The following is a 22,703-nucleotide window of genomic DNA, read 5'->3' as shown; positions in this document are numbered from 1 at the left end:
CTCCAGACTCCCACCCAGCCGTCTCCCACTCTCCCTCCAGACTCCCACCCAGCCGTCTCCCTCTCTCCCTCCAGACTCCCACCCAGCCGTCTCCCACTCTCCCTCCAGACTCCCACCCAGCCGTCTCCCACTCTCCCTCCAGACTCCCACCCAGCCGTCTCCCTCTCTCCCTCCAGACTCCCACCCAGCCGTCTCCCACTCTCCCTCCAGACTCCCACCCTGCCGTCTCCCACTCTCCCTCCAGACTCCCACCCAGCCGTCTCCCACTCTCCCTCCAGACTCCCACCCAGCCGTCTCCCTCTCTCCCTCCAGACTCCCACCCAGCCGTCTCCCTCTCTCCCTCCAGACTCCCACCCAGCCACCTCCCTCCCTCCCTCCCTCCCTCCCTCCCTCCCTCCCTCCCTCCCTCCCTCCCTCCCTCCAGACTCCCACCCAGCCGCCTCCCTCTCTCCCTCCAGACTCCCACCCAGCCGCCTCCCTCCCTCCAGACTCCCACCCAGCCGCCTCCCTCTCTCCCTCCAGACTTCCACCCAGCCGTCTCCCACTCTCCCTCCAGACTCCCACCCTGCCATCTCCCACTCTCCCTCCAGACTCCCACCCAGCCGTCTCCCTCTCTCCCTCCAGACTCCCACCCACCCAGCCGCCTCCCTCTCTCCCTCCAGACTCCCACCCAGCCGTCTCCCTCTCTGCATCTAAAATGTTTGAATCCCATTAAGACCCGAACAGTGTCGGGGTGAATCTCAAACACTTCCAGAAGCGTCATCAATGTTGTGGGCCTCCAGTCAGACAGAATCGATCCATTCATGTGTCTCCCAAATGGCACCCTACGCCTACTTACTTCTTTCAATAGGGCTCTTGTCAGAAATAGTGCACTATGTAGACAACCTCCCCCTCCTGGCTCACTTCATCAAGCCAAAACCCTCCTCAGGCACAACTCTCCCTCCTAGCCTGTCAACTACACTTCACATCATCTCCTCAATTCCTCATCTTCCTGGAAACAAGTTAGTTCTTGTTATTCCATTCTATTCATTCTATTTCTATGCATTTAATCCTCTCCAGTAAGTGAAATCCAGATAACTTTTGAAAAACAGGGCCCAGGGGATGCGGATTGTTCTGTACCACCCTCTCACATATAGGCTGGTTGTAATGACATTTAGGGAGGATCAAGGACCGCGTTGTGTGGGACTGGAATATAATCAGAGCTTTGGAGAGGAAAGACATTAGTATATTCTAAATAGTAATAATAGTATTTAAAGTGTGGGATTGAATGAGGATTCATAGTTCAAGTTATGAGAACAATGATTTGAGTCATTATCCACTCTGCAATTTTTACTGCAGTTATTATACGTTGGTTTTTAGGCCCATTAAACAAGGTTATGCTAGGTCATTGAGCTGGAACTGCTCTGGTTTGAGGAAATTGGTTTGAGGAAAAAGTTTATCTGCTGTGTCTTAAGCGCAATGTAATTAGTATATAACGACTCTATCATTGTACAACTATCCACTTCTTTCTCTTCTAGAATGCCAGTAGTTGTCGTTCAGCAGTTATGATGATTGCATTACTTCTTCATGTAAAGTAGGACTAACTTTTCGGTACGTGATCAATGATTGGTTGAGAAGACACGTTTGCACCAATTAGTTAAGAAGTGAATTAGTACTGAAACATGAGCCGAGCACAGCTTCACTCATGTTCAATTGAACTGGATGAAAGCTACATTATTTGTTGACTGATTTCACCAACATTCAGTGACAAATGGGCATCAAAGAGCGTGACATATTGGCAGATGAGATCAACTGTTAGTATTCCATTGATTGCAGAGAAGAGAAATAGACATGCCACGTGTGCTCATTCATTCTCCTTCGTCTACAGTGAGGAGGAGTGTTAATTGCGGGTGAAGAGTGAGGGATCTGTGATGTGTGCAGATGGATTTGTCTCTAATTGCTCAGCTGCATGATCTCTGTGTGACGGGATATCTTCTCTGTTTCCAGACCACGCACTAAAGTATCCAGTCCCTCTCAGAAACTGATTCACATATCTACTCTACAATCAGTAAGTCATCTAGCCTACAGCAGGACTGTACTCAGAAGTGGATATATATATATATATATATATATATATATATATATATATACAGTGCCTGTCAAAAGTTTGGACACACCTACTCATTCAAGGGTTTTTCTTTATTTATACTATTTTCTACATTGTAGCATAGTAGTAAAGACATGACAACTATGAAACAACACATGGAATCATGTAGTAACCAACAAAGTGTTGAACAAATCAAAATATATTTTATTTTCAGTAGCCACCCTTTGCCTTGATAACAGCATTGCATAATATTGGCATTCTCTCAACCAGCTTCATGAGGTAGTCACCTGGAATGCATTTAAATTAACAGGTGGGCCTTCTTAAGTTAATTTGTGGAAGTTCTTTCCTTCTTAATGTACAGTGCCTTGCGAAAGTATTCGGCCCCCTTGAACTTTGCGACCTTTTGCCACATTTCAGACTTCAAACATAATGATATAAAACTGTATTTCTTTGTGAAGAATCAACAACAAGTGGGACACAATCATGAAGTGGAACGACATTTATTGGATATTTCAAACTTTTTTAACAAATCAAAAACTGAAAAATTGGGCGTGCAAAATTATTCAGCCCCTTTACTTTCAGTGCAGCAAACTCTCTCCAGAAGTTCAGTGAGGATCTCTGAATGATCCAATGTTGACCTAAATGACTAATGATGATAAATACAATCTACCTGTGTGTAATCAAGTCTCCGTATAAATGCACCTGCACTGTGATAGTCTCAGAGGTCCGTTAAAAGCGCAGAGAGCATCATGAAGAACAAGGAACACACCAGGCAGGTCCGAGATACTGTTGTGAAGAAGTTTAAAGCCGGATTTGGATACAAAAAGATTTCCCAAGCTTTAAACATCCCAAGGAGCACTGTGCAAGCGATAATATTGAAATGGAAGGAGTATCAGACCACTGCAAATCTACCAAGACCTGGCCGTCCCTCTAAACTTTCAGCTCATACAAGGAGAAGACTGATCAGAGATGCAGCCAAGAGGCCCATGATCACTCTGGATGAACTGCAGAGATCTACAGCTGAGGTGGGAGACTCTGTCCATAGGACAACAATCAGTCGTATATTGCACAAATCTGGCCTTTATAGAAGAGTGGCAAGAAGAAAGCCATTTCTTAAAGATATCCATAAAAAGTGTTGTTTAAAGTTTGCCACAAGCCACCTGGGAGACACACCAAACATGTGGAAGAAGGTGCTCTGGTCAGATGAAACCAAAATTGAACTTTTTGGCAACAATGCAAAACGTTATGTTTGGCGTAAAAGCAACACAGCTGAACACACCATCCCCACTGTCAAACATGGTGGTGGCAGCATCATGGTTTGGGCCTGCTTTTCTTCAGCAGGGACAGGGAAGATGGTTAAAATTGATGGGAAGATGGATGGAGCCAAATACAGGACCATTCTGGAAGAAAACCTGATGGAGTCTGCAAAAGACCTGAGACTGGGACGGAGATTTGTCTTCCAACAAGACAATGATCCAAAACATAAAGCAAAATCTACAATGGAATGGTTCAAAAATAAACATATCCAGGTGTTAGAATGGCCAAGTCAAAGTCCAGACCTGAATCCAATCGAGAATCTGTGGAAAGAACTGAAAACTGCTGTTCACAAATGCTCTCCATCCAACCTCACTGAGCTCGAGCTGTTTTGCAAGAGGAATGGGAAAAAATTTCAGTCTCTCGATGTGCAAAACTGATAGAGACATACCCCAAGCGACTTACAGCTGTAATTGCAGCAAAAGGTGGCGCTACAAAGTATTAACTTAAGGGGGCTGAATAATTTTGCACGCCCAATTTTTCAGTTTTTGATTTGTTAAAAAAGTTTGAAATATCCAATAAATGTCGTTCCACTTCATGATTGTGTCCCACTTGTTGTTGATTCTTCACAAAAAAAATACAGTTTTATATCTTTATGTTTGAAGCCTGAAATGTGGCAAAAGGTCGCAAAGTTCAAGGGGGCCAAATACTTTCGCAAGGCACTGTATTTGAGCCAATCAGTTGTGTTGTGACAAGGTAGGGGTGGTATACAGAATATAGCCCTATTTGATAAAATACCAAGTCCATATTATGGCAAGATCAGCTCAAATCAGCAAAAAGACAGTCCATCATTAATTTTAAGACATAAATGTCAGCCAATACGGAACATTTCAAGAACTTTTAGAGCTTCTTCAAGTGCAGTCTCAAAAACCATCAAGCGCTATGGTGAAACTGGCACTCATGAGGACCACCACAGGAAAGGAAGACCCAGAGTTACCTCTGCTGTGGATGGTAAGTTCATTAGAGTAACCAGCCTCAGAAATTGCAGGCCAAATAAATGCTTCACAGAGTTCAAGGAACAGACACATCTCAACTTTAACTGTTCAGAAGAGTCTGCGTGAATCAGGCCTTCATGGTTGAATTGCTGCAAAGAAACCACTACTAAAGGACACCAATAATAATAAGAAGAGACTTGCTGGGAGCAAGTGGAAATCTATCCTTTGGTTTGATGAGTCCGAATTTGAGATTTTTGGTTCCAACCGCTGTGTCTTTGTGAGACACAGAGTAGGTGAACGGATGATCTCCGCATGTATGGTTCCCACCATGAAACATGGAGGAGGGGTGTAATGGTGTGTGGGTGCTTTGCTGGTGAAACTGTCAGTGATTTATTTAGAATTCAAGGCACACTTATACAGCATGGCTATCATAGCATTCTGTAGCGATACGCCATCCCATCTGGTTTGGGCATAGTGGGACTATCATTTGTTTTTTCAACAGGACAATGACCCAACACATCTCCAGGCTGTGTAAGGGCTATTTCACCAAGAAGGAGAATGATGGAGTGCTGCATCAGATGACCTAGCATCCACAATCACCTGACCTCAACCCAATTGAGATGGTTTGGGATGAGTTGGACCGCAGAGTGAAGGAAAAGCATCCAACAAGTACTTATATGTGGGAACTCCTTCAAGACTGTTGGAATAGCATTCCAGGTGAAGCTGGTTGAGAAAATGCCAAGAGTGTGCAAAGCTGTCCTCAAGGCAAAGGGTGGGTACTTTGCGAATCTAAAATCTATAATATATTTGATTTGTTTAACACTTTTTTGGTTACTAAATGATTCCATAGTTTTGATATCTTCACTATTATTCTGCAATGTTGAAAATAGCAAATGGTACTGGTACTGTATATATGGAGAGAGTTTTCTGGGTTAGTTTGTTTGCTTGTGTCAGCTAAGCCTATGTATAGTCTCATAGCAAAGGGTCTGAATACTTATGTAAATTATTTGTATTTTTAATACATTAATACATTTGCAAACATTTCTAAAATCTGTTTTTGCTTTGTCATTATGTGTGCGTGTGCGTGTGCGTGTGCGTGTGCGTGTGCGTGTGTGGATTGATTGATGAGGGAGAAAAAGTATTTCATCCATTTTAGAACAAGGCTGTAATGTAACAAAATGTGGGAAAAGCCAGGGGGTCTGAATACATTCCGAATACACTGTATTGTAGCTAGAAGCCATGCACAGCATTTTGGACATTCGGACCGTTCAGACAATGTCAGCAAGTGTATTGTCACATGCCTCCTACCAGGAAATAGCAGCTCCAGGGTCAGGGAAAATGTACATGTCACTGAACGTCCATTGTACCTGAGAGGGTCAGTAGTTTTGAGCTTAAAGGAATAATCCACTCAAAAACATATAATAGATATTTTTTTTCCCATTTTTCATTAGTTCACTGTTGATACAGTGCCAAAGTGTTTTGCATGTCAGCAATCAAGTTTTCAAGATATTGAACTTTCAAGAAGCAAATTGTCACTTGCCACCATCATGATGATGCAGAACGCAGTGGATTTTTCCTTTTAATGCAGAGGGATGGGTCTAAAATCTTTAACTACTCTACCATCCTAAGAACCAAACTATTTACAAGGGAATACCCCTGGGCCCTAAATCAAATGATGTTTATGTTAATACATAGCTAGATAAGGCCTCTACAAGTCCATTTCTGTTCATCTATCTTCCCTACTGAGAAAATGTTGTCTCCCGGTGACGGCCATTTTAGCTAAGTGCAGATCCTTTTCCAAATGTCCAACTCCTTTATTCAAATCATCTTCATGTGAATGAACAGAAAGATAAGTCCCATATCAGTGCACTTATCTTCCCCAGTGAGAGAATGTTGCCCTGAAGGTGGCCATCTTGGCTGAGTACTGCTGAGCGCAGGTTATTTTCAAATACATTACCCTCCCTTTATTCAAATCATCTTCATGTGAATAAACAGAAAGATAAGTCCCATATCAGTGCATCTTTCTTCCCCCAGTGAGAGAATGTTGTGGCCCAGTGGCGGCCATTTTGTCTGAGTAGTGCAGCATTGTCCTAGTGAATGACAGCTCCAGCTGCATTATTGATTATTAATGCTTGGGAGGGGGGTGGGCGCCACTTTACAGCACAGCAACTTGTGTTGATAAAGCAGACACATCAGATAGGAGTTGACTGGAGCTGCTTTTAGCAGCCCATGAGTGTCTGTGAACATAGGAGACAGACGGCTGGTGAACGCAGCCCGGTGCACAGCGGTAAGAGACAGGCGGCTGGTGATCGCAGCTCGGGCTCCGCAGCAAATACCCATCCGTCTGTGTAATAGGGCTTGTCAAAGTTTTAAAGTGGATCAGCAGTTCACTTTGAGCGGGGCGCGTTCTTTCCCGAAACGAGAGGCTGATCAGCTGTGAAAGCCCCATTGAGGGCTCTCTAAAAACGCTGTTGATGCGGAACGATTTTATTTTTGTCAGTGTGTGACTTCCTTCCTGTCCCATTCTCATTCTGTCACTGTTGTCAGGCCAGGTTTTTCTACGTTTAATCTGTACCATTCGTTCGCTCCTCTCCTCTCCTCAACCGCATTGGTTATTTACCAACAAACGGAAGCGGAATGAATTAATAATTGAATTAGTTTTCTGCTCTTCTTGAAGCCTTATGTAAATGGATGACATGTATAATTGGGCCGCCACAGCCCATCAGCGGTATAGGGACCTTTTTCTCTGTGGTTAGTTTCTTTTCAAAATAGATCCTTGTTGTGCTTGGGGTGAAGAGACTCAATGCTGCAATCCCTGTCTTATCTCTTGATCATTCTTCTTCTCACTTTCTCACACACACACACACACACACACACACACACACACACACGCCTGCGTGCGCACACGCTTTCCACCTCTGTTAGTCGAATGGTATGCCAGCAGGATACCACCCTATATCCCACTGCTGGCTTGCTTCTGAAGCTAAGCTGCTAAGCAGGGTTGGTCCTGGATGGGAGACCAGATGTTGCTGGAAGTGGTGTTGGAGGGTCAGTAGGAGGCACCCTTTCCTCTGGTCTAAACTTTGTTATCCCAAAGTCCCAGGGCAGTGATTGGGGACATTGCCCTGTGTAGGGTGCGGTCTTTCGGGTGGGATGTTAAACGGATGTCATGACTCTCTGTGGTCCCTAAAGATCCCATGGCACTTATCGTAAGAGTAGGGGTGTTAACCCTGGTGTCCTGGCTAAATTCCCAATTTGGCCCTCATACCTTCACGGTCACCTAATCATCCCAAATGTACAATTGTCTCATTAATCTCCCTCCTCTCCCCTGTAACTATTCCCCAGGTCGTTGCTGTAAATGAGAATGTGTTCTCAGTCAACTTACCTGGTAAAATAAGGGTAAAACAAAAGATTAAGAAGTCTGTAAGATGAAGAAGCCTGCCCTCATGCAACCCAGACAACCCACCCACTCCCCCTCGAACAAGACATGGGATGTCTGTCTGGTTCTGTGTTCAGCAGTGTGGGGTTGGCAGAGGGGCTTATGTTATGAGGAACAAGACAGCCAACCCAGAATGGCCAACCACGAGTGAAGGACTTTGTAAAAGGTGGTAATTCAGTCTAATCATCATTACACAGTCATTACATTAAGACATCACTTATTCGTTTCACTCTGTGTGTGTGTGTGTGTGTGTGTGTGTGTGTGTGTGTGTGTGTGTGTGTGTGTGTTCTCCGAGGCTCTGCCTGTCTCTCCTATTAATTCTCAATCCTCAATGTAATCACCAGTCTTGGCTGCAGCAACCAGAAGCCTACTACTCAGACATGTTCTTATAATTTTACTTTTCAAGCTTTGATGCATGTTTACTTGGCTTTTCGCCGGCCTTGGAAGAAGTGCTGGGAGTTGTTGTTGTAAAAATTCTGGAGGCAATAATTGTTTGTCTCAGAGAGAGCGAGAGAGACATAAGTGAGATATTTTAAAGCAGCGTTGTCCTTCGGTTAAAGATGGAACTACTGACATCATTATTGCATCATCTATTTTGACTAAGAGTACTGTACAATACAACAAGATAACTTTGTGACATCTGCTGATTTGATTTTCTGCTTTATCTCACTAACACGTTCTACACGTATATTTCACCCGGTAGACAGTTATGGAAGATATTTTCTTTTGACAGTCCCGTTACAATCAATTGAGGAATGGTTTAATCTAATCAGGGCGGCAGATAGAGGGAGAGAAACATGCTCAGTCATTCTCCACACACTTTTGAACCGCTGCCATCCACTTCAGTCTTCACTCCTAGACTGCCAGGACATGACAAGCAAGAGTAACTCCTAATGCAACAGAGAGGGGCAACGTTGTTACATCCAGTGCCTGTTTTCCTGAGGCCGATGCCGCGCAGGTGCTTGTACGCGTCTACACATGCATATACACACACTCGCATTCAAACGCACACACGTGCATACACACATGTAAATAGTACTCAAGCGTATTGAGCTGGTCTTGCTGTTTTGCTTTCGTTGTCCTTTTTATTTTTTGCATTGTTGATTTCTTTTTTTAATTTCTATTTTTCTTTTGTTCTTTTTGTTGGTGCATTGTGGGACTGTGGCTTGGGTGGGGGGGAATGTAAGGAGAAGTTTGTTTTTTGGGGGTGGGTGGGGGGGGGGGGGGGGGGGGTGATCTTGGATGGTTGGTGGCCTGGTGGTTGGGAGCTTGGGCCGGTGACCGATAGGACACTGGTTCGGGTCCCCGTTTTGACTTAGTGGGAGTTCTGTTGAGGTGCCCTTGAGCATGGCGTTGACCCTGGTTGCTCCTGTGTGTGGCTCTGGATGGGAGTCTGTTAGAAGACTGAATGTAATGTAAATGTTGAGTGGCTTCACTGCAGGTCGATTGTATGTTTTAATTTTCAATAAATCAAAAATGATAATCAAAACATTCTAATGCAACACGGTTGTGTGTGTGGACACATGTCTGTGTGTGTGTGTGGACACATGTCTGTGTGTGTGTGGACACATGTCTGTGTGTGTGTGGACACATGTGTGTGTGGACACATGTCTGTGTGTGTGTGTGGACACATGTCTGTGTGTGTGTGTGCAACCTGGCGTCAGTGTATGTGCATTTGTGTGCGTGTATTCGTTGTATGTATCTGCATACACACCTGCTTGTGTGTACATGAATCCATGTATTTCTGTCTAGGCATCTCTCCAGACACTGCAGGTCCTCAAAAAACAACAACATCTGGAACAGAAAGAGAGCAATCTATATGACTTTATAGTATGCATATAAATCATATCCATGAGGTATTGAGCGCATATTCTCCAGTTATGGCCGTCCCACAACAAAAGCAGTTAAACACTTGGCCTGGCAAAGTATCTGTGAAACGCCTGGGCCGAGGAACTTTGAGTGATACATTTTATGCGTCCTTAGCTGCCTGTGGTAAAAACGCATTTTAAAGCTGGAGTCTGTCCAGTGGTCAATGATGCTGATTTATTAGGAAGGAAGCGAAGGGGTAGGAGGGGGTCCGACGGGATTTGTTTGCTTCTTAAGCACTTCGTTTGGGAAATGACGCAGAGAGAGGTGGGTATGGTGATGTCTCTCCCAGGACACATTGCCCCTCCAAGTACAGTTGCATCATCTGCATAGAAATAGATTGGGTAGAAATGCTTGGTTGAATGCAGAGCAGGCAGAGAGAAAGTGAGAAAGCTGTGGTCAGTGGAATACTCCAAATTATTCCGTCCTGATTCCCATCTGGTTGGCAAACATCACTTCTCCCATATGTGATAACAGGTCTATGGATTCCATTTCTAGTTCTGCCTCTCTAAAAGGGTTACAGACAGGAAATGTTTAAAGACATTTTCAACAAGCAGCACATGAAAAATAATCTGTGTGCGTGTGTGCGTGTGTGCGTGTGTGCGTGTGTGCGTGTGTGCGTGCGTGCGTGCGTGCGTGCGTGCGTGCTCCATCTTTACTGATTCCTTTGCCGCTGCCCAAGGAGAGCTTATGAATTTTACATAGCTGTGCGCTATTACACACACACACACACACACACACACACACACACACACACACACACACACACACACACACATAAGCATTCCCTAGTGTGGTGCCCTCTACAAGAGCAGCATGTCAACCACCCCCCTTCCCTCCTCTCTCTCACACACACACACACTCCCTTGCTCAAGAAGGGGCCATCTATCTCTACTCTGGACAGAGGCAGCAGGAGCCAATGAAAATAAAGTTAGTTTGTGCTGCAGTCACCACATTGCCAGAGCTGCAGCGAACCCACACAGCCATCTGGGAACCTCTCTGGTGTTCAGCTGCACGCCTGCCGGTCCAACCCCAATACTCCCCTCGCTCCCTCGCCGCCACGCCACTGCCAAGGCACCAATCGTTAACAATCCCCCTATCCCCTCCTCTCTCCTCTGTCTATTCCTCGCTTCCTCCCTCCCCCTCCCTCCGGTCTCTCCCCTGACCTTTCCCTGGCAGTGTGTTTCTCCGCTCCAAGCGGGTGGTTCTGTCCAGTCAGCCAGCCAGGCTATAGGACAGCTGCTCTTGCTGCTGCTGTTGACATTGTTCTCAGAATCTCTGTCTGTACTGTAAACACAGCAACATAGATCTGTAGAGTAACTAGTGCAGTGCCTAGAGGTGCTCTGTGTGAAGCTGTCTGTTTACCTCCGTGTCCTCCTCTCCATCAATAGCACATCGACAAGACCGAGAGGCCGGACACACGCAGAGGGACAGACGCAAGCTTTTTGTCTTCCTGGAGACGTCCTTCGACACCAGGTAGGAGAAGTTTATTTTGTGAATTTGCTGAGCGTGTGTGATGGTGACAGTTGGTGTTGAATCTTGTGGCAGAATTTGAAGCCGACGAGGGGCGTGTGTACATTTCTATGTGGAAGTGCACGGACCTATCAGCATGCAGATGTGCATTACTGTGTCAGTGTTTGTGTGATATTTCCTGCATCGGAAAACATTGAAAAAGTCCACTACACTGCTGCAACCATCGTCCTTTGTATAAAGACGGTTGTACCTTTTACATAGAGTTGCAAGGTGAGTCCATTTGTGCAGTAGTGGCTTCATTTGTTGCTGGTAAGATGCAAAATGAATTGTCTAACATGTCCCTGGCTCTATCAAAATCCTGCATCAACTCAGTCCCTGGTCATCTTCCCTGGTTTGGAGTGTTCCCAACAACAGTGTCAGTACTACTGTAGCTTCCATTCTGCCATGTCATTCCACTCTCCGATGTGCTCTAGTCATTTCCAGATTTTCAGTTTCTACATGTAATGAAAGTGTTCTGACCTGGACAGTGGTCAGGCAACCAGTGCAGTGTTCTGATGTTGTGGTGGGTTCTGGAACCCACATTTAAGTGGCTTGTATTCTCCAGTGCCCTCCAACGGCAACGCCAAGTGCAGAAGCAGGTTGTAAGAACGTCTCTGGATGCCTTTTGCCCCCTGGCCGGTACAGCGGTCACCCGAGGTCCTTTACCTCATAATCCCTTGCACCACTAACTCACTCAGGCTGACTCAATGATACAGTGGGACAGTGGCAATGGGGATTAAGCCGTGGGTTGTAAGAGTGCGCAAGATGCTAACCCACTCGGACGAGTGAGTTTTCCCCTTAGCATTTGGTAGCCAGTGCCATTAGCATCCGGGTTTATAGCTAGCAGGTTGTCTAAGTGTAGTCTGTCGACAGAGATGGACTGCTTTACTAGGATCAGATAAACCCGCACTCAGTGTTCCCCGGCAAGATGGATGAGAACATTTGCATGCTGGCGTTGTCTGTTTCTCCACCTCTTCTCCTCCTCCTTTCCAGTTTCCACCCGCTCTTTCTTTTTATCCCTGCCCGGGCTTCTTTATTTTTTAAAGAAGCGACGGCCGCCACATAAATTACGGGTTATTCAGGAGGGATATCATGACGGTTAATGTATTATTCACAGTTGACTGGTGTTTAATTAATTGCCCCTGCAGTGAATAGTACTTGAGCACATGGGGTAGAGAAAGACAAGTGGGCCCCTTCCAAATAAAACCCAGGTCCTCTGGTTAATCAACGGGCCTCGATAGCGAGCCAGTGGAAGACTGGCAGCGTTTGGTAAACCAGAGGTTTAATCATACTGACAGGAAGTACACGTGCTGCACAGTCTGGATGTTAACGTCTTTGTCGTGACGGATCCTTAATTGCGGGTGGCGCAATTTGCGGCGTGGTAGCTCGTTATCAAAGGGTGGGGAACTTTTTTAACCAAAGCAGTTTCACGTATTGGATGGGAGATTGGGACTGTGAGATTTAAAGGGAGACCACTCTGACTGAAGAGATGCCCCAGTTGTCTTGTTATGTCGTTATTAATTATATGTCACGTGTGGTAGGATACTGTTTTCCTGAGCGCTGGCTCAGGTGGCTTGACATTCCTTGTTGCCGTGTTGTATCTCTCTCAGCCAGATAAAGTGGGTTATCCCATTTGGAAAACAACTGCAGAGATCCTGAAACACTCATGAGTCATGACGTGCTGTTGTTTTAAGGGCTACTTTACCATCTGTACACAACATGTTTTCCTGTAGTTCTTATACATGAGAAGGATTTCTTCCCACATAATCTATTATCTTTCTAAAGCCCAATGTTACATTATGTTAATGTTATCGTAGCGCAACAGCAGTGCTTGCCACGGTTGATTCATTACAGATAAAACAGATGTCTCATCATTAAAGGCCTGGTGCAATCAACATTCTGTTTACCCTTCGTTGTGTATCATGTTGTACAACAGCTGATGAAACTAACACTGTAGAAGTGTGGGAAACAATGTGATCGGTGTTATTTTCTGATAGTTATTTCCTGGTTGAAAATATAATCTACACAGGACCTTCTAATCGGCAGGTTTGCATGGGCGAGAGTTTCGGCTTTCCATGGTGACATCACCATGAAGTAAATGAGTTATTAGACCAATAACAAAGAGAGTTCCAAACCTCTCTGCCAATAGTTTGTTTTCAGTCTCCCCCTCCCCACTCAGACCACTCCCAGACAGTCCTAGCAAAATCCTTTCTTGACAAATCGTTTTTTTGCCCGTTTCAATGGAAATCTATTACAGTAAGGTGCTCACTTGTACCCTCAAATGATTTGATATTGATATAAAAATGGCTGCATTGGGAATTTTTAAGGAGGGAAAACTATTGAGTCTTCACATTCCCTCTTCCTCAAGTTTCTATTTAATACTTTAAGAAATCTTCAAGCTGTTACTGGCGGACTTCAATGGTTTGTGAGGCAAAGCATCTCTCGCTCTCTCTCTCTAACTCTCTCTCTCTTTAACTCTCTCTCTCTAACACTCTCTCTCTCTAACTCTCTCTATTTAACTCTCTCTCTCTTTAACTCTCTAACTCTCTCTCTCTAACTCTCTCTCTCTCTCTTTAACTCTCTCTCTCTTTAACTCTCTCTCTCTAACTCTCTCTCTCTAACTCCCAACCACTCGCCTACTTTCTCGTATGCACTATCTTAGTCAGATGAAATGTGTTATCCCATTTGGACACAATGGCAGAGACCGTGAACATGGCATGCTGTATTTTAATGGTGTGATCATTGTTGCCAAAGGCTACTGTGTGTCTCTCATGCTGTTAGATAGCATTCTGTTGTTTTACATACAAATGTCTTTCTTTTTACATCCATTAGTGTCTTTCTAAACTATGTTGCATTATGTACATTTTTATGGAGTGCAACAGCACGCTTGTCATGGTTTATTCATTACAGATAAAACAGATGGCCTTATCATCAAATCATTAAGGAGGGAACACTATTGAGTTGTCAAATTCCCCCTTCTGAAGTTTCTATTTAATTCTTTACCAAATCTTCAAGCTGTTACTGCCCGACTTCATTGGTTTCTGAGGCAAATTGTCCCTCCCTCCCTCCCTCCCTCCCTCCCTCCCTCCCTCCCTCCCTCCCTCCCTCCCTCCCTCCCTCCCTCCCTCCCTCCCTCCCTCCCTCCCTCCCTCCCTCCCTCCCTCCCTCCCTCCCTCTCTAGCTCCGTCTCTGTCTCTCTGTCTCTGTCTCTCTGTCTCTCTCCCTCTCTCTCTCTTTCTCCATCTCTTCATTTAACTCCCCCCCCCACTCCCCTACTTTCTCATATCCGTTGTATTGTGTGACCTTATTCTAGTCACAGCATCACCTCTATCTCCCCACGGTTGTTAACCTCATAACTAAACCAAACCACTATGTCCCTCTCTTGTCATAGAGCCACAGATGTAGTGTTGGTGGAGAATAGTATACAGATGCTCTACTAGTACATCATACCTACATAGCCTAGAATTTATCCTCGGATACAAAATTCCCATGAAGCTACACAGAGAGACACATGACAGCTAGGTCTGCTGTCATGAACTTTCAGCGAGCCTGAGGCATGTGGTTTCAGTGAGTCAGAATGTGGTCTTAATTAAATGTTTGAATATGTTGTAAAGGGGATTGGGCTAAATGAAATGTTTTCTCCTGTTTCCCGAGGCAGGTTTAGAATGCAAGGTGTACGTGGCGACCTTCGTGTCAAACATTAGCCTCGACCACAAACAAGGTCCGGCAGCTATCTTTTCTTTCTCTAGCAGTGTTTTGTTCTAGTTCTGTTCAGAATGATGATCTGGCCACCATTTGTAATTTTACGACTCTGTATTAAACACTGCGGCAAAAGCCTGCTTCATTAAGAATCACTTGAAAATAAGGTCTGATGCATAAAAGCCTGACAGACTTTTATGCGCTCATTAATAAACATTTATGACTTAATTCTAATGTGACTGACAGCCTATTTATATGTAATCGTTGCTCATGCATAAAAGTCCTTTGAGTTCATCATAGTGGAATGCGCTGTGAAAAGTAACTGCCTAATTCATTAAAGTAATTGAGTAGTGGCTACTCAAACATCTCCAACGGTCAGGTGAACTCAAACCATAAAAGTGGTACTAACTATCTCAATAAGATCTCTTATCGCTTAACGTTTTTGAGAACTGTTAACAAGTTTTAAGTTATTGAGTACACTTTATTTATTTGTTCTGCAAATCTAAAGTTGAGTTATTACAAGTTATGATTATTTAACATTTTAAAGTCAATCTAGCATTTATTAAATAAGTTGTTCTTACTTGATTTTATCATATTTTACGTCTTTACGTAAAATAAAGTAGTAGTCAGCCACTGATATTTGAGTAAAAAACACTATCTGTCTGGTGCTGAGATAGAATTCTAATGTTTTTGCAAGTTCTGAATACTTAACAGTGTCATGTGGGTCTGTTTTTTAGAGGATTGTGGGTAATTCAAAATTTTTAGACTATGATACTTTCACACAATGTTGTATGCATATGTGAAGTATATTTCTAAAATAGTATTAAGCGGTTTGTTGTGAAATTGTTCATGATGAACGGATATCAAAACCGTCGGACAAATTGTTGTTCAATAAAGAGACAAGCCATTCCCACCATCAACAAGGTCATGTGCACCACTCTTAATGACTGTGGCTAATGCAGCATCCTGTAATGCTTACAGTCAGTGGTGATTGGCATGCTTACAGTCAGTGGTGATTGGCATGCTTACAGTCAGTGGTGATTGGCATGCTTACAGTCAGTGGTGATTGGCATGCTTACAGTCAGTGGTGATTGGCATGCTTACAGTCAGTGGCGTGCATGTGGGATACATGCCACCACACAACACTAAACAATACATTCATTGCACTATACCACTGTTACACCTGGCCATCAGTGGAACCTTTTCTGGCAGTGAAACAGTTAATTCAGCCTCATTTACTGCCTTTAAGAAAATCATAGCTGATATGGCTGACTTGCTAAAACAAATGTGGTTTCTACTGACTATGGCATAAGGGAACGTTGAGCGGATAAGAGGCAATCCGTGATTTTGATTAAGACATCAATGAGCGAGCTAAGACGGACGTAGTCAATATAACTATTTGTTCAGCACTTTTGAAATGTACAGCGACAGAATTCAAAACATGGGCTGTTCTTACAGTGTTCTCCCTGTACACCAATTCAGAACCATTGGATAAATAAAGGGGGCATATAAGCAAACAATGAAAGCTCTTACAATTTTCAATGATTACATTTCTCAAAAACAGGTTGTAGGCTACATGTGAACCACCAAGTCAGAACAGTAGGTGAAAATAAGAGGTGAAAATAGACCAAACTATTAGAGTGAGGCACATGGGCTACTAACAGCTTACTACACAACATACACTTAGTATTCTTTTCTTAGCTACAGTATACATATCTCCCAAGCATATTACATAATTTATGCAGCAGCATACAAGACATTTTTGGACTCACCTTGTTGTGCTGTGCTCACTTGAACAGGAAGGTGGCACGGAGGTCCTTCGTGGCAAATTTTGGCATCAAACTTTGTCATCAAATCTGGCATTCTCTGGATTTATCGTGCTTTCAAGACAACTGGGAACTCAGGAAAAAAGGTTTGAATCACGATGACGTCAGTGATCTTTAGGTCGTAACTCTAGAAAGAGGCCTGAGTTCCCGATTTACAATTTCCAGTTGGATGAAAGTTCAAAACATATTTTCCCAGTCATAGCTCATTTTTCCCGAGTTACCAGTTGTCTTGAACTCACTAAAGTCAGAATTTGCAGTTCTGAGTTAACAGTTGTTTGAGCACGGCACACATCAAGCTTCATTGACAGCATGGCCAATGTTGAATGTTTATCATTTTTAACTAGGAAAAGAGACCCTTAATCGTAGACTTGGGACCTCACAGATACTCCACTGAATAGCAGACTAATGATTGATTTGCAATGCTTGCAGATAGCTACGGATTCCTTCCAAACTACTCATTGTTGAATTTGCGATTTCCAACTTGTTGTGTAATGTTTATGTTCAATGGCCGATGAGCACCGATACGTTTTATCTATAATTTCTCTTCATTATTTATCTTCATATGAGAAGGATTAAAAAGCATTTACTAGTAGATTGTCGACTTGATTCATGATGATGACTGCTAGCTAAGATTTTGAAAGTATGATGTTGACATGATCAGTCCAATCAAAGCTACTGTAGATATAACGTGATTTGATGTCATTTTATCTGTGGCCTATGACCTTGAGCCTTCTTGGATGGGCACTTCTAACGTAACTCTTTGGCAGCACCCAAGGGGATAGAATTTTAGAGCTCTACCCTTAGACTTGGCGGTGACGTAGTGTCCCCCTGAGTGACAGAACACTAAGCCAATCGTGGCGCAATGTTCCGTATTTTCTGCTGGCTTGCCCTACCACCACAGAAAGCACTGAGCTAGGCTGAAACATCTGCATTTTTGTGCTGCCTTACTCAAGAAAACAAAAAAGAGACCGTGTTTGTATGCGTTTATATTAACTCGATGATATACAGTTGAAGTCGGAAGTTTACATGCACTTAGATTGGAGTCATTAAAACTAGTTTTTCAACCACTCCACAAATTTCTTGTTAACGAACTATGGTTTTGGCAAGTCTGTTAGGACATCTACTTTGTGTAGTAATTTTGTTCAACAATTGTTTACAGACAGATTATTTAATTTATAATTCACTGGATCACAATTCCAGTGGGTCAGAAGTTAACGTAATCAAAGTTGACTGTGCCTTTAAACAGCTTGGAAAATTACATAAAATTATGTTTCTTATGCTTCTGATAGGCTAATTGACATCATTTGAGTCAATTGGAGGTGTACCTGTGGATATATTACAAGGCCTACCTTAAATGCTTGACATCATGGGAAAATCAAAAGAAATGAGCCAAGACCTCAGAAAATAAATTGTAGACCTCTACAAGTCTGGTTCATCCTTGGGAGCAAGTTCTAAACGCCTGAAGGCACCACGTTCATCTGAACAAACAATAGTATGCAAGTATAAACAACATCGGACCCCGCAGCCATTATACCGCTCAGAAAGGAGACGCGTTCTGTCCTAGAGATTAATGCACATTGGTGTGAAAAGTGCAAATCAATCCCAGAAGAACAGCAAAGGACCTTGTGAAGATACTGGAGGAAACAGGTACAAAAGTATCTATATCCACAGTAAAACAAGTCCTATATCGACATAACCTGAAAAGGCCGCTCAGCAAGGAAGAAGCCACTGCTCCAAAATCGCCATAAAAAAAGCCAGACTATGGTTTGCAACTGCACATGGGGACAAAGATCGTACTTTTTGGAGAAATGTCCTCTGGTCTGATGAAACAAAAATAGAACTGTTTGGCCATAATGACCATCGCTATGTTTGGAGGAAAAAGGGGGAGGCTTGCAAGCCGAAGAACACCATCCCAACCGTGAAGCACGGGGGTGGCAGCAGCATGTTGTGGGGGTGCTTTTTTGCAGGGGGGACTGGTGCTCTTCACAAAATAGATGGCATCATGAACCAGGAAAATTATGTGGATATGTTGAAGCAACATCTCAAGATATCAGTCAGGAAGTTAAAGCTTGGTCGCAAATGGGTCTTCCAAATGGACAATGACCCCAAGCATACTTCCAAAGTTGTGGCAAAATGGCTTAAGGACAACATGGCTTAAGGACAGCAAAGTCAAGGTATTGGAGTGGCCATCACAAAGCCCTGACCTCAATCCTATAGAACATTTGTGGGCAGAACTGAAAAAGCGTGTGCGAGCAAGGAGGCCTAGAAACCTGACTCAGTTACACCAGCTCTGTCAGGAGGAATGGGCTAAAATTCACCCCACTTATTGTGGAAGCTTGTGGAAGATTACCCAAAATGTTTGACCCAATTTAAACAATAGAAAGGCAATGCTACCAAATTCTAATTGAGTGTATGTAAACTTCTGACCCACTGGGAATGTGATGAAAATAAATAAAAGCTGAAATAAATTATTCTCTCTACTATTATTCTGACATTTCACATTCTTAAAATAAAGTGGTGATCCTAACTGACCTATGACAGGGAATTCTTACTAGGATTAAATGTCAGGAATTGTGAAAAACTGAGTTTAAATGTATTTGGCTAAGGTGTATGTAAACTTCTGACTTCAACTGTATATATTTTTGTTTCATTGTTTGCAAATTGATATGTGACATGTAGTAATGCCAAAATAACATGCAAAACATGCAAGCCCCCTAAAACATGCAAGCCCCCCACCTGCCCTGAATGACGGGTCGCCACTGCTTGCAGCTATACCTTCCAGTTACTGCTAGAGGAATGAGCATTGTGCTCAACAAAGCCTGCTAAAGTGGGTTAAAATTACAAATCGTCAAATACATAAAACAATGGTAAACATGAAATGATGACCACTGAAAATTACTGATCAGAACAACCTACTACTTACAAATAGTATTAAAGGTTAAAACATTTAAGTAGAAGGGACCCTTCAATTTTATGTTCACTACATCAAATATTCATGTTCAATTAACTTCAATGGATATGGTTCAGAATACATAATGCAATTTAGTGTAAAAAAAGTTAATAGAACACAAAACAGTTAAGTATTTACAACCTTGAAAAGATAACCATATGGGTGACTGTCACGCCTTGACCATAGATAGCTTTTATTCTCTATATTGGTTAGGTCGGGTGAGATTTAAGGTTGGGTTATCTAGGTGAATTCTATGTTGGCCTAGTATGGTTCCCAATCAGAGGCAGCTGTTTATCGTTGTCTCTGATTGGGGATCATATTTAGGTATTTTCCCATTGTGCTTTGTGGGATCTTGTCTATATTGCCTGTGAGCATTATATTAGCTTCCTTTTTCGTTTGTTCGTTTTGCTGTTTTGTTCTTTAAAGTTTTCTATTCCAAAAATAAAGGATGGCAACATACCACGCTGCATCTTGGTCCACTCCTTATAACGATCGTGACAGTGACGATGTCACTTTATTATATTATTTCTTGAACACAGGAATACTTGGAGTTGGAATACTTGGAGTTGGGATACTTGGAGTTGGGATACTTGGAGTTGGGATACTTGGAGTTGGGATACTTGGAGTTGGGATACTTGGAGTTGGGATACTTGGAGTTGGGATACTTGGAGTTGGGTAACTCAAATAGTTCTAGGCAACGAAGTTTCCACAAACAGTTTTTGTTAGTTGAACTAAATGTTTTTTGTATTTTTTATTTTACCTCCTGTTTCGATCATCTCATCGCTGCAACTCCCAAAGGGGCTCGGGAGGCAAAGGTCGAGTCATGCATCCTCCGATATGACCCGCCAAACCGCACTTCTTAACACCCGCCTGCTTAAACCGGAAGCCAGCTGTACCAATGTGTCAGAGGAAACACTGTTCAACTGACGACCGAAGCCAGCCTGCAGGCGCCCGGCCCACCATAAGGAGTCGCTAGAGCACGATGAGCCACGTAAAGACCCCCCCGGCCAAACCCTCCCCTAACCCGGATGATGCTGGGCTAATTGTGCGCCACCCTATTGGACTCCCAATCACAGCCAGTTGTGATACAGCCTGGGATCGAACCCAGGTCTGTAGTGATGCCTTTAGCACTGCGATGCAGTGCCTTACACCGCTGCACCACTCGGAGGCCCAAACTAATTACTTTTTACAGTGTCTCAGAATCTTTTTCGAGCATTCTGTTTTAGCAGTTAATGGAAGCTCACTGACTTGGAAGGTTGGTTTGGGAAGATGACGGAAATATTGTGGGATACTACATTGTTTATCCAAAGTCTTTTCATAGTTCTAACATGAACTTCTTAAATTGAATAAACTTGGTAAATAGGAGATGCCGGATGACTTCTTTTTCGGCAAGGCTGGCAAAGAAGAAAACTTGCCATATTGAAAGAGGTAATTTTGAATTCTTCTCAATAGGACTGTGGCTTTGTCTGGATTGATTGTTGAGCTTTGGAATGCAACTCATGTCTCACAATGGAATGCTAACAATGTCCCCAGAGCATCCTGTTGTCATTGACATTGACAGACAGAAGCTGTTGATCACAGATTGGTCCTCACAGGAGATTACCGTCACCCCCACTTATGAATATTCACAAGTCTTAATGAGATGATCCAAAAAGGCTCTGTTATCATGGATCCTACATTTACCAGGTGTGTGTTTGGATGATGACAGGGGTGCTGGTCTTTGGGGAGTTATGTGGAGAAGCGAGCCTCGCTCAAGCCTCTGTATGAAATATCCGCTCGAGAAGACAAGTTGGCATTAAACGGTAGGAAAGGAAAGGAGGCAGTCCGGAACACATTGACGAATGGCAAAAAATAACTCTAGACTCATTTTTCATAGTTTCTGTCAAATCCCCTTTTCCAGCGTTTCCTTTTTAGATTCCATTAGTGTTGGCAGACGTCTTTTAGAAGAGAAAACAAAAACACCCACAGGATTCTGTCTGGAAAGTGGCCGCCAGTCATTTTGACAGTTTTCCACAGCCAAGTCAAGGCAATAAATCATGTATTACCTAAGTCGTTCATTGTAAAAGTTGGAGTTTGCCGCAGGCTCCGTGGGCGACGGACCAGGCACACTATCTTCCCTTTGGGAAGAACGGAGGGAGACAGAGAAGCAGAAGAGATTAGTTCCTCTGTTAAAACAACCTCAATGGAAATAATGGACATTCTCTCACTATTAATTCTCCCTGTCAATATGAAGTATTGCCGCACCTCTCGGTCTCTAGGCACTCTTCTTCTCCAAACCCAGAAGGGCCTTCCCGTGGGACTAATTTTGAGAACGCACTGGCACTAAATACCTCATTAGTAAGACGGGGCTGTCCAACTTGAAGGACAAATGTATTGTCGGTCTTGTTTTACCTACTGGGTCATGTGGATTTACCAGAGAGAGAGATGATCACTTTTCTGTCAGTCCCTTTTAAAACAGCAATACATTTAAAAGAAGTGAATTGATATTTAGCTTCAAATCAAAGTGAAGTCTTACAATTATGAGGGTGTTTGTTAACGTGTTTGCTAACTAAATGAAAGGGATGAATGTACGATAACTTTGGCAGTTCCCTCCATGATTATTTGGAATCCAAACCGCAGGAGCTCTATTCTAATTAACCAACAAACAAAAAAAGAACTTGCTTTGTACCGAGGACTCAGGAAGGAAGGATGCTCTTCTCGCGCCGACTACAGATCACTAATTAATTCGCATTAATGCAAAGTTGATCATATTCTGCTGCCTGGCGCATCTCCTCAATGTGTGGGTAGCTCTGCAGTTATATAAAGAGAATGCAAAGCATACATACATACATACATACATACATACATACATACAGATTTAAATTCTGTTATCACAGATGGGATCTGCAACAGTGTTAGTCTTTGGAGATGGGAAGTAGCTGCCAAGCCACCTCCATCAGCCTTCCTAGAACCCTCTATCTAGCCCTTCCTCGTCACTCTCTCCATCCCACCTCTCTCTCTCGCTCTGTCTTTCTCGCTCTTTCTCTCTTTCTCGCTCTCGCTCGCTCACTCTGTCTTTCTCGCTATCTCTCTTTCT

At 43.4% G+C, this 22,703-nt stretch overlaps 1 protein-coding gene across 6 annotated transcripts in view; it reads left to right on the top strand.

The window, feature by feature from the left end:
• LOC110498640 (type II inositol 3,4-bisphosphate 4-phosphatase) overlaps positions 1 to 22,703 on the top strand; it is a 355,960-nt gene that overhangs the window by 5,115 nt on the left and 328,142 nt on the right. For 2 of the 6 annotated variants that reach the window (XM_036954243.1, XM_036954241.1), the window contains exon 1: positions 10,853 to 11,116. The gene's annotated coding sequence lies outside the window, so the exon portion shown is untranslated. Of the gene's footprint in view, positions 1 to 10,840; positions 11,117 to 22,703 lie in introns of those variants that run through there. The other 4 variants (XM_036954242.1, XR_005037659.1, XM_036954245.1 and 1 more) reach the window with 4 other exon arrangements.

The sequence above is a fragment of the Oncorhynchus mykiss genome, chromosome 19 (genome assembly GCF_013265735.2).
Source record: "Oncorhynchus mykiss isolate Arlee chromosome 19, USDA_OmykA_1.1, whole genome shotgun sequence".
Taxonomy (NCBI): Eukaryota; Metazoa; Chordata; class Actinopteri; order Salmoniformes; family Salmonidae; genus Oncorhynchus; species Oncorhynchus mykiss.
Note: the sequence above shows the minus strand (reverse complement) of the source record. Positions and strands in the feature narration are given on the sequence as shown.